This window comes from Ixodes scapularis, unplaced genomic scaffold (assembly GCF_016920785.2).
Source record: "Ixodes scapularis isolate PalLabHiFi unplaced genomic scaffold, ASM1692078v2 PGA_scaffold3__209_contigs__length_174095766, whole genome shotgun sequence".
NCBI lineage: Eukaryota > Metazoa > Arthropoda > Arachnida > Ixodida > Ixodidae > Ixodes > Ixodes scapularis.
The window spans coordinates 149,385,428-149,397,323 of NW_024609868.1; the positions used below are offsets into that span (position 1 = coordinate 149,385,428).

The window sequence follows — 11,896 nt, forward strand, 5'->3', positions numbered from 1 at the left end:
AGACAGTGTATTTACAATTGCAAGCAAGAAAATATGACTGATTTTTTTAAGTGTAGTTGCAATTACAATGTTCTTCGGTTTTTGATAGGTTAAAATATTCTTCATAGAAAGACGTACCATCCAGATCCTCAGACAGATTGCTTTGATCAATTGGTGGTTGTCGGAACATAAATGCAACAGTATTCTTCATTAAACCTGTGTTCAAAATATTTTTCCTTCCTAACTCAATCTTTTAATTTCTGTTTCGGGGGGTTTTGCACGTGCTTTGTCTCATAATTGGCTCTTTCATTTAATCGCGGAAACCATATGCATGTTTCATTTATCACTAGAGTGTTTTGAAGAACGTAAATGTTATTCTAAAGCCAGGAGGGCAGCCAATGGGTTCATGCATGAACTAGGGGAAGCTATTAACACCTGCTCGATTCCATCAGTGAGCACCAGTTGTGTCAGAAGTAATACCTCTATGGTTGCCTTTGCGAGACATAATTGATGACCCAGGTCCCAGGTCCTCTCGTAGGTGTACCCAGGTCCTTTCGCAGGCAGTTGAATGCTGCGTAAATAAGCTGACACAGCATTCAACTGTTTTCCACCGTATTTGGGTGCGCAATTTTTTCCCCCTATGTTAAACAATGTTCGGGCATCAGCAATGATGGCCAGCGCAGCTTCTGGCAAAGCTGAGGTTCACCAGCGTAATCGAGGAGGCTTTCGTAGTGCACCGTACAGTTAGGGTGACCAGATGTCCTGTTTTGGCTGGGGCAGTTCTGTTTTAGCAGTTCATTTGTGCTAGAACAGCTATTATTTTGTTTCAATGTTGCCTCTTGTCACGTTTCTGAGGAAATTTTCATAATTGCGGATTCAGTACTAAGCAAGTGGGAGAAAATCACAAGTATTAGTGGTCGACGTATGTTAAGAAAATGAATATACTATGAAAATGTTATCTCTCATACAGTGTAAAATATCCAGTGCATCGACTTTCCCACAAAGTACTCTGAAGAGCAAATGTTGCAATCTACAAGGGAAGCTCGGCAAATGGCACAGCTTAAGATATGTTTATACTTAACAAAACAGTTTGCATTGTGACACTCGGCATGACGTTTCGTGTGCCTACATGATGCTGAGCTTTAAAGGACGCACTTTTTTTAGCTCTTCAAGGTATTTTCATCCTTGTAGCCTTGCCAAGATATGCCCAGTGCTTTGCGAGAGAGTAGATGCACGGGATAGTTTCAGAATTTATATGGTGACACAGCCATCACCTTTTTTGGCGGGGGCAGGCTGAGATGCCTATGACTTGGTGAGTGCTGGGGGTCACTTCAGCGCCGTAAGCACCACTGCTCCCATAGAGCACAATTTGGTCACTTCTGATGAAACATTTTGTTGACAAAGACGTGTTGATTACTTAAAAATGGGGAAGGAGGACACTTTCATACTCTACCAAGAAATTTTAAAACTGTTTTTACATTACACTGAATATTAGTTTTCAAACTTTGAACTTTATTTAGAGAAACAATATGTTACAAGGATACCTAACCAAGTTTTCAAAAGGGAGCTTTTCTTTCTATCCCCTTCCCCCTCCTCACCTCCCCCCAATGTCCTGTTTGCTACTCTAGAGTGCCCAGTATTGACAAGAAAAAAAGCCTATTAATCTGACTTTTTGGAGAGGAGCTGGTAGAGCAGCTTGTTTGTGTTCACCATCTGATCCACCATTTTTCCCATCATCTCGGCCTCTTGATTTATCAGCTGCCGCTGGTGAAGCCTGTTCTCTTCCTCCATGATAAGCTTTCAGTGGGCCAGCTCGCCGTCTGTCATCTGCCTTTCTCCCTCCAGGCTGATTCGTGCTTCTTCCAGGTCGATCTGGCAATTTTCAATCCTCTGCTGCTCCTTTCCATCTTCTGCTCTTCAATCATCACTTAGTCCTTAGCCCGAACCTTCGTATCACGAAACTCAAGCCCCCGGCTGAAGTTTTGTTTCCTGAATTCTGCACAGAGCATAAAGCAATAAATTAGTATTGATACCAATGCATGGACTACTGTAATGAGGCATGTTGAGCGTGATTAATAAATTATTCACACACTGGCAGTAGAATTTATTTTAATCAAAACCTTTTCAAAGCCATGGCTCTCATAGAATATTGCTTAGACCAAGCCCTTTTTGATTTGTAAATGATTTGTTACTTCATCCACTGTCACTCGTTTATTCGACAAAATGAGTTCACGTGAACGTGCAATGTCATCATCAGCTGTGAACAGAGATGGGCGTCCGGCTCGTTGCTAATGTCTAGGATTCGGTGTTTTCTGAGTCTATCTTTCGCTGAAAATTCGGGGTTTATTAGAATTTATAATTGTTAAAGTTCTCATTCTCCGAAATTCGTGGTTTAATTTCACTGTATGTTAAATTTGTCATATTTCAATATAAAAATAAATAATTACAGAAAAAAAAACACACACCCTAAGTTGATAAAAGCTCCCAACTATCCCCCGAAAAATTTTGCAAAATGTGTTTTTCAATAATCATCAGTACCTTGTAATGTCCAAACTCCGTAGTCGTTCGGAAGCTTAAAAGCTCCAGCTGCCCTGCTATAAAATCTACAAGTTTTTTCGCTGCTATAACAATACAACCCTCTTCCTCTCTCCAAGAAGCACAAATTGCATTGTCGAAACTTGAAACGGTGAAAGTTATTTGTCGTGACCCAAAAGCACATTGACTTGTACTCTAAGAACCTTCATGAGATAAAGGGGAAACTTCATTTTGTTAATAATCCAAGATGAAAAAAAAAGAATGAAGTGGCTTCTTTTCAGAAGCGCAAACTCTGTGCTCGATGAACTTTATATATAAAATGTCGTTTTTTGCTTTTCATTTTGCCATTCTCACCTCAAAATTGGGAGTTTTTAGCATAAATTTCAAAAGACATAAAGTTTACCTGCGAGCTTTTTTCAAATTTTTTGGAGATGTATATTTGAAAACACAGAACCCTACTTACGGCTGACACCTGTGCGTCCTTCGTGAAACTTCTGTATCCATTCAAACATACTTCGCAACAAAACTATTCCTTTATGCAGTGCCAGTCTAATATACATTTTTTCACCAGTCAGATCACAAAAACGGTCTTCCCCACTTGTGTGGATTACGAGTGAACGGTGGCTATGGAAGTCTGAAGCCGCTAAGGAGCGTGTAGCAACTCACCTGCCGAAGCAACTAGCCCCGAAAATGGATGGCGCTCTAGTGTCGAGCCTATCCCCGGCCGCTGCCGGCAGATGCACGCAAACAAGGGGGTGCTAAGCTGCAGCGAGTAGGAGGGCCGCTGCGGTGAGCGTTGAAGGTGTCGCTCCTTAGCCCTCCTGGAGCTTGGTGGTAGTAGCAAATACTCAAGTGAGAACCTTGTGGGGCAGTTATTGTTTTTCGCTCCTCGGTCGCATATTAATAAACTTTAGACGTTCAAGCCTGTACAGCAGCGACTGGAGAGACAGCAAGCTTATATTAAAAGTGCTGATAATTAAGCGAGTTTGACCAGCAAAGTGTTAAGATAACCGAGGTGTGGATAATTAATTAAATAAATGAGTACACCCTGGAAGAATAGATGGGCTGTTTAAGTACTATAATGTATAAAACTACTATAATGTAAAAAATACATCAAACTGCGAGGATACGTTCTTACATAACCGACTGTAAAAAATTAAGGTGCACATATATGTTCAGAAAACCCATAAAACAATGCAATAGTGCAGTGTAGGGTGCCTTTCATACAAAACAATTACCACATAGTAGTCCAGAGCTTTCGGAAATTCTATCTACCAAATAGATACGCTGAGGGTATGTTTATATATACCACACAATACCGAGCAAGTGCCCATTGAAAGGTTGGAGATAATCTTGAAAAACTGGGGGTTCGGTTTGACAACATAATTGCAGAAGGAAGACATGATAGTGTGAGTTTCACTGCTTCGCACCGGTGGGCTCGGAGAAGCGGCTCATGCGGAGGAGTGTCTTGGTTAGCTATACTCCGTCTCACTAAAACTGTGCAGTACAACCAAAACTACAGGGGTGAGAACATATCTCAACCTGTTCAAGAGAAGGGAAAGGAGTAACAGGAGAGAAAGAGTAGGATTGCCAGCCTCTCTCTCCTGTTTTTCCCCTCCCCTTGAACAGGTTGGGATACGCTCTTGCCCTTTTACTTTGGCTGTACCGCCCTGTTTTAGTAAGACCGAATATAGGTGGACTTCGAGGTCTGTTCTGGGTACCTGATGTTACTTTTACACATTTTCTTTCGATCATAAGTAGCAGGAGCGCACTTATTGTGATAGGAGCACTTGCTTGATATTTTACTGTACCATATTAAAAAAAACACGAGAATGATCCTTTTTTTTAGAACCTGAAAATCATGTCTGACAACTACAGTTCATCAGACATTTCGGGGTTAAATATAAGCACTTCGTGGCTTCCCTGGGCATTTTGTGCAACCTTGTGCTCCCCTCATTTCATTACGAATCTCAATGTGGCATTGACAATGTAGCTGACCCTCGGTCACATTCCTAGGAAGGTTCTACATATCTACAGAGTGGTCTAATGCCACACCGGTTCATTAATGCATTATCTAGGGTTTGATTACACCATTATTCTAGTGTAGAGTGCCTAAACACAGGTTTTTTGCATACATGACATCACCAAAATCAAGGAAGTTAGAAGTACTAGGAGGGGGCACGTTGCATTATTGGTGAAGCCTAGTCATAAAAAGTTTAAACGATATTGTGCCCTCATAAAAAGTTTAAACGATATTGTGCCCAGCGTGACCGCAGATCTCTCTGGCGGGTGGTGCGCGTGACATTTCACCTGCGAGATGGATGGTTGATTGCAGGGGGATTACTTGCAGGCTCGCGCGCTCCGTCCGGTAGGTTTTTTCTGATCGAAGGCTAGACGAAGGCTAGCTACGGTCAACTGATGTGGTCATGTTGGGCTGGTAAGTAAGGAGAGTAAGGAGGATAATGAGAAAGAGGCGAGGCGTCAAGGGAGCATGGCTTGTGGAGGCTACGCAGTTGACGCCCTCTCCTACCCTCCTATTCTCCATGGCCAAAATATACCAGTAAAACAAGGATTAGGCAGACAAATGTTGCATGTATATAGCAAGTAGAAGGTTACATCTGCTAAGCATTTTTACATATTATTAAATGTTGCAATGATTGATACTGATACTCCATAATAAATTGAGTGTAGGTTCACATCATCATTTCCAAGTCTTCTTAACTCAGTGGCTTGAATGCATGAGTGATTTCAGTCAATGCCATACAATGTGGAGAAGGAAATATCCCTTATAAATAATGCACACATAACTATAACTTGGAACTCCCTGGTTAAAATTCTTTCTGTCCTCCCTAATTTTTATTTCGTAATAGTTTCTCCGGGCTTTTTTTAGTAACCAGATAATAAAATATTTAACTATACAGTCATTAAAAAATTTTTTTTCATGAAATCAAGCTATTAATTATTGGTGGTACAATTAAAATCAACCTTTCTTTTCCTTTTTTGAGAAAGGGTTCTGCATGTGCTTGGTGTCATTTCTATGCAAAGCTATCAAGAGAGAGCTGTCTCAGTATATATATATATATATATATATATATATATATCATTTATAGCATTTCTTCAGGCTCACGTGCTCGCTGATACTAAATCATTTCAGATTATCAGGAAAATACTACATTTGTATGTTTTTCAAATGCACTTGTTTTTCTGGAAGGATTATGGGTTCACTTTATACACATTTCAAGCACCATTCGACCACAAGGACGTTTTTAAATAGTAGATTTGCCCTTGTGGGATAGGACTCACAACAAAATGTATTTCATGCTGTGCTGCTATTTCTTAACTTTGTGGCCAATGGCAGGGAAGTGTATTGGACCTACTCTGTGTACATGACAGTCATACAGGGGAAGTTTTAATCATTATAATAAAATGCTAACTTAAATCTCTAGACAATTTAGGATCTATCTGTGCAATACATATCTGAACTGCATGGTTGCTGAATGTAATGCCTTGCAGTGTTAGCCTAAGGGCAGGTGCGGGACGATTTTGAGCTGCGGTCAGACCGTTCGACCGCAAGATCCCTGAGAAGGTAGGCACCTGGCTGCAGGGTTCGGTTGGTGCCGTCACCTCCTCGTCCCCATCCGATGGCACCGCGTAGATTTCTTCCAGCAGCGCAGTTACACATTGGTCACCTTCGTCAGCTGGACAATAATGTCACAGTGAAAGGCTTTCTTACAAACTTTAAATAAAAGGCAGCAATGAAGCTCGTGCAACACATGCTATTATTTGTTAGTAAACATTCCTTTGTTTCTTTCGATCATCCTACATTCCCTCAGATTGTTCTGAGATGGCAGCCATTTAACGCTTAGTGGGATTTACTATTGCAGAAATTATAAGCTCGAACAGTCATTTATGTTTTTTTTTTGCATACCTGTCAGTGTTTGGGAAAGTAGTGGCCCGAACTAGGAATGGAATGCGAAGTTAAGGTCCTATACTTCTCACTATTTCACAGATTGAGCGAAGATGAAGCTTGTGAGGACTGCTCACAGAAGAAAACTCCGGATAAGGCGTTTCAGTTCATACTCTCCGCTGGAGTACGTCAAGTTCCTACAACTCGTATGAGTGTCGACCATCTCATAAAGTCATAAGCTATGCTACAGCAGCCTTGACGCCAGTAAATGCAGAATGTTTTTTTTTTGCATTTAAATGTTTTTTTGTTTTTTTGTGATGAACATAAACATTTTAATGAACATAAAAGTATGTCACATATTTCCGACTCGATTTCCCTACCAAAATTTATGCTGGGATATTTTTCTCTATTTGATTTATGCGCGGAGGCAGGGTTTTTCAGATGGCTCCAGCTTGCTTGCGTTGTGATCCACTGCATCAGCAGGAGACGTCAGGTACATTTAAAAGCATCGGCAGGTACTGAATACAAAGTGGTTATTTTTGGGACTTAAGATGTGCCAGTCCTCGAGAAGTCGACTCCTCAGGGGCCCAAATGACTCCAGTTCTTAATGTCGGGACGACCTCGAAGAAACAAAGTAGCTAAACTATGCACAGGTTGATGTGATCCAAGTGAGTACTTTAGTTCTTGAGTTCTGTCACTCGTGAAACCACACACCATGCCTCTAAAGTTTACAAACAAAAATTAAGATGTCTTGATCATATTTGATAAACTCAGAGACCCACAGAATGTGTTTTGAATGAGCTGGGCACATGCTGTGTGTGTGTTTGCGATACCACACATCATAGTGCCCTATGACGTTAGTGTCAAGTGACATCACAATTTCATTTCACGTCAGGTTGCAGAAAGGTTGAAAACTGGGTTGGCAAGTGTTCATTCTGGTTAAAAAGTGCACAACAGACGATGACAAAGTCTTCGTCTTTTGTGAGCTTTTAATTCATGTCAGGGTATCATGTAACATCTTGATACAGGTCATGGAATATAGCCCCGATGAGTCTATATTCCTTATATAACCTTGACCTCCCCGCAGGGGGCACCTGTGAAAGCAGGTGTTTGGAGAGTGGTGTCTCCGCGGACCCCGAGCCCCGCAGGGGGCGCCTGCACCTTAGGTGCTAGGTGCTTGGTGAGTAGCGTCACCACGGACCCCAGCCACGTGGGCCACCATACCCGCACGCAGGGGGCACCTACTTTAGTAGGTGCTTGGTGAGTGGCGTCACTACGAACCCCGAGCCATGTGGGTTCGCCAACCCACGTCTGGCTGTGCGTGGCGTACCCGTGTCTGGGGAAAAGGGGATCCTTGCGGTTGAGCTGAACCCGGGGTACAATTGGACCCTTCGGGGCCCCCCGGGAAAGGCAATACACTGCTTCGGCTTCCGCTTCTCGTAGGCGGGTGTCCTGGCTTGGCCCGACCAGGATGATTCAGTCAGTCGCCTTTCTGCACCTGTCCTTTCTATACCTTTCTTCTTTTTCTCCTCGTCCTTCTTATTTCACCTTCTTTGGCGGCAAGGGCTAACCTTGGGTGGTGACAGATACCCTCGTCCAGATCCACACTTGGTTATAGTTTCCCGGCAGCACTGTTAGCGTAACGTCTCCAGCCAAGCCCTTCTTGTTATGGTGCGTTACCTAACCCCTTGTTGGGCTCGGTGGTGGGCGGTGCACCGCGGATTCTGAAAACTTTCCGCCTCTTATGGCTCCCTTCCTGTCTAAACCCGGTTCCAGGCAGCCATCCAAACGGCACTGCCCGGACCAAGTCACTACCAAAGCACCAGAAGTAGAACGCTTTCCCAAGTTTTTTGTAGTTCATTCTGAAGACGATCAACGCCCTGTCGCCAAGCTGTCTCCGTTCATTGTTGCAAAAGTTCTTGAGCACTTGATCAGACACTCCTACCAAGCAAAAAAGCTGCATTCTGGGGACCTTCTTGTAGAGGTCGCCACACAAGTGCAAAGTGAGGCTATTCAAAGGATGAAAAGTATCGTCAATACCTCCGTCACGGTAACGCCGCACAGGACGTTGAACACTGCGTGGTGTCATCTCTGAAGAAGACCTCCTAGGCGCAAGCGAGTATGAGATCCTTGAAGGCCTACAAAACTCGGGTGTCACTGCAGTAAAGCGGATTATACTTCGCCGCGAGGGTCAGGAGATACCCTCAAAACATCTTATTCTTTCTTTTGGACGGCGTAGTCTTCCAGCAACAGTGAAGGCAGGCTATCTGAACTGCCGTGTCCGCCCTTATGTGCCGAACCCCCAAAGGTGTTTCAGGTGCCAACGGTTCGGGCATGGGTTTAGGAGCTGCCGTGGAAGAGAGATCTGCACCAAGTGTGGCAGCAACGAACATGTCGCAGACGTCTGTGAAAACACTGTGTGCTGCTCCGATTGCAAAGGCACCCATGCAGCGTACTCCCGTGTTTGTCCCCTGCGGAAGCAGGAGAAAGAGATCTTGAGTTTGAAGGCTAAAGAGAACATTTCATTATTTGAGGCCAAGAAACGCTGGTCCTTTCTTGCACAAGGCTCGTACGCCGACGTGGCGCGCCGGGGTCCTGCGCCACGTATGGAGTCGACGGCAACCCAGGTCTTGCTCGAATACCTGGCTGCCGCCCTCAGGACCCCAAAGCCTACCCAGGGGCAGCGAGCTCCCTCTCTTCGCGGAGAGGGTTCGCCAGCTGCTCCCACGTCCCAAGACAGGCCAGCGCCTGCTGCGCCTGTACAGTCCGCACGGTCTCCTACCAGGGAGAAAAAGCGAGGCTCTCGGCCTCACTCCCTGGAGAGACCGCCAGCAACCAAGGAGCTGCATGGCCCTCACGCAGCTTCTGCAACACAAAAGGAGGCGGAGCAGATGGACGTGGTTGAATCTCTCCCAAGTACATCTGCCGCCCTCCCCTCAGGTTCTGGTCGCGGCCGCAGGTTAGGATCTCGCAGGTCCGACCCTCCCAAGCCGGCAAGCAAGCCTGCTTGCGGAGCTCAGGAGAGCGGTGCTCCTGCCCCGTCCACCTCACCATCTACCCCTGGGTGTGACCAGGAGGAGCTGGAGTGGAAATATCCGAAGACCAAACAAAAAACTAAAAAACCCGTGATCCCTCCGAGGTGATTACATTTCTTTCACTCTTCTACCGTGTGCTCGTAATTTTATATCTTTATAATGGTTTCAGTGCTAATGCACTGGAACTGTCGAGAGCTCTTAAGTAACCTGGATGATGTGGAGTTTCTGCTGGAGGAACACAAGCCACGTGTGCTATGTTTGCAGGAAACTCATTTAAACCCCAGCCATACCAACTTCCTCAGACGGTACCAGGTAATCTGGAAGGATCGTCCGTCTCAGTCAGTTCTTCTGGAGGAGTTGCGGTGGTTCTCCCGAGAGAAGTGCCCTGTGTGCAGGTTCCACTGTCTACCTCACTGGAAGCAGTGGCTGTACGGTTTATGCTTCACAAAGCTCTGACAGTGTGCTCTTTGTACTTACCACCATCTTTTACTTTGAAATCCTCAGATTTTAATTCGTTTTTAGACCAGCTTCATGAGCCATTCCTTTTGATGGGCGATTTTAATTCTCACAACCCTCTATGGGGGAGCACAGGTCGTGGCATCCGAGGGAAAATTATTAAGACTGTCTTATTCTCGCGAACAGTTTTTTTTAATACTGGTGAGCCTACCTTTTTTAGCTGTCAACACCTTTCTTCATCATGCATTGATCTTTCCATTGGGACAGCCACACTTTTTCCTAACTTTTCATGGCATGTTGATCCTAACCCATATGGTAGCGACCATTTTCCCATTATTTTAAAGTGCACTGCTCCTTCATCCTCTCTCATGACACGTTCACCACGCTGGAAAGTAGACCAGGCAGACTGGGCCATGTTTGAAAGTTTATGTCAGGTTAACCCTGAAACCTTAGTTGACTTGGATGTGAATGATGCCTGCAAATTCCTAACTGCGTCTATAGTTGAGGCAGCTTATAAAGCTATCCCGCAGACTTCTACACGCCTTCCCGTTAAACCGAAACCTTGGTGGACAAAGGAGTGCAGCGAGACTCGGAAAAAACAAAATTGTTCATGGGATGTGCTACGCCGGTACCCAACGCCTCTAAATGTCTTAGCCTTCAAACAGGCTCGGGCTCGGGCTCGATATGTTCGTCGTCAATCCAAAAAGACGACATGGAAGAAATACACCTCCTCCGTTAATAGTCACACCAGTGTAAAAGTTGTCTGGGAAAAAGTGCATGAGATCAATGGGGATTATCGAGCCTTCTCTATACCGCTTTTTGTTCTGCCAGGTGGTGTACTGCCTAGTCTTGAGCAGTGGGCCAATATTCTAGGAGAGCACTTTGCATCTGTATCGGGTTCATCACATTACTCGGCTGCATTTTTAACGCATAAAAGTGTTATAGAGAAGAAGAGAATAAATACCTCTGGAGGACTACGAGAACCCTATAATAGACCATTTACTTTTCGAGAGTTACAGGCAGCTTTAAATAAAAGTAAAAATACCTCCCCAGGACCAGACCGGATTCATTACTGTATGCTCAAGCATTTGCATTCTAATACCCTGCAAGCGCTTTTAAACTTTTTTAACCAAATCTGGCGAGAAAGTGTCTTCTCAGAGTCCTGGAAAAGAGCCGAGGTTATCCCGCTCCTCAAGCAAGGAAAAGATCCATCATTACCCTCAAGTTACCAGCCCATAGCCCTCACCAGTTCCTTGGGGAAAACCTCTGAACGGATGGTAAACCCAAGATTGGTCTATTTTCTAGAGGGAAATAATCTCCTCGATAAGTTTCAGTGCGGCTTTCGTGCCCAGAGATCAACGGTAGATCAGCTAGTCAGACTCGAGAAAACTATTTGTGAGGCTTTTGTTAATAGACAGAATTGTGTTTCTGTCTTTTTTGATATAGAGAAGGCTTACTACACAACATGGAGGTATGGAATCTTGAACGAGCTTGTCTCGTATGAAATTCGTGGCCAAATGATCTCACTTATCAAAAGCTTCTTGGAAGACAAATATTTTCATGTCAAGCTTTGTGCAATCTTCTCTCGAAGTTTTGTCCAAGAGAATGGAGTTCCACAAGGTGGTGTCCTTAGCGTAACACTATGTTTAATAAAAATGAACTCTATTGCAAAGTCTATCCCACAATCACTTTCCTATTCTCTTTACGTGGACGACTTGCAGATCTCTTGCTGTTTGTGTAACATTTCAGTCTGCGAGAGACAACTACAGCTGGGAATTAATAGTCTCATGAGGTGGGCTGATGCCAATGGGTTCAGTTTTTCACCAGGGAAGTCAGTGTGTGTCAACTTTTCATTACGTAGGGGCATGATCCTAGAGCCTAGTCTGACCTTAAGGGGGCAGGCAATTCCTGTTCGTAATGAAAACAACTTTCCAGGAGTGATATTTGATAAAAAGTTGAATTTCCGTAGTCATGTACTTTACCT

General features: G+C 44.2%; 1 pseudogene; it reads right to left on the reverse strand.

Moving 5' to 3' along the window:
- Positions 1-1,638: 1,638 nt before the first annotated feature.
- LOC121837314 lies at positions 1,639-6,644 on the reverse strand (annotated as a pseudogene).
- Positions 6,645-11,896: the final 5,252 nt, after the last annotated feature.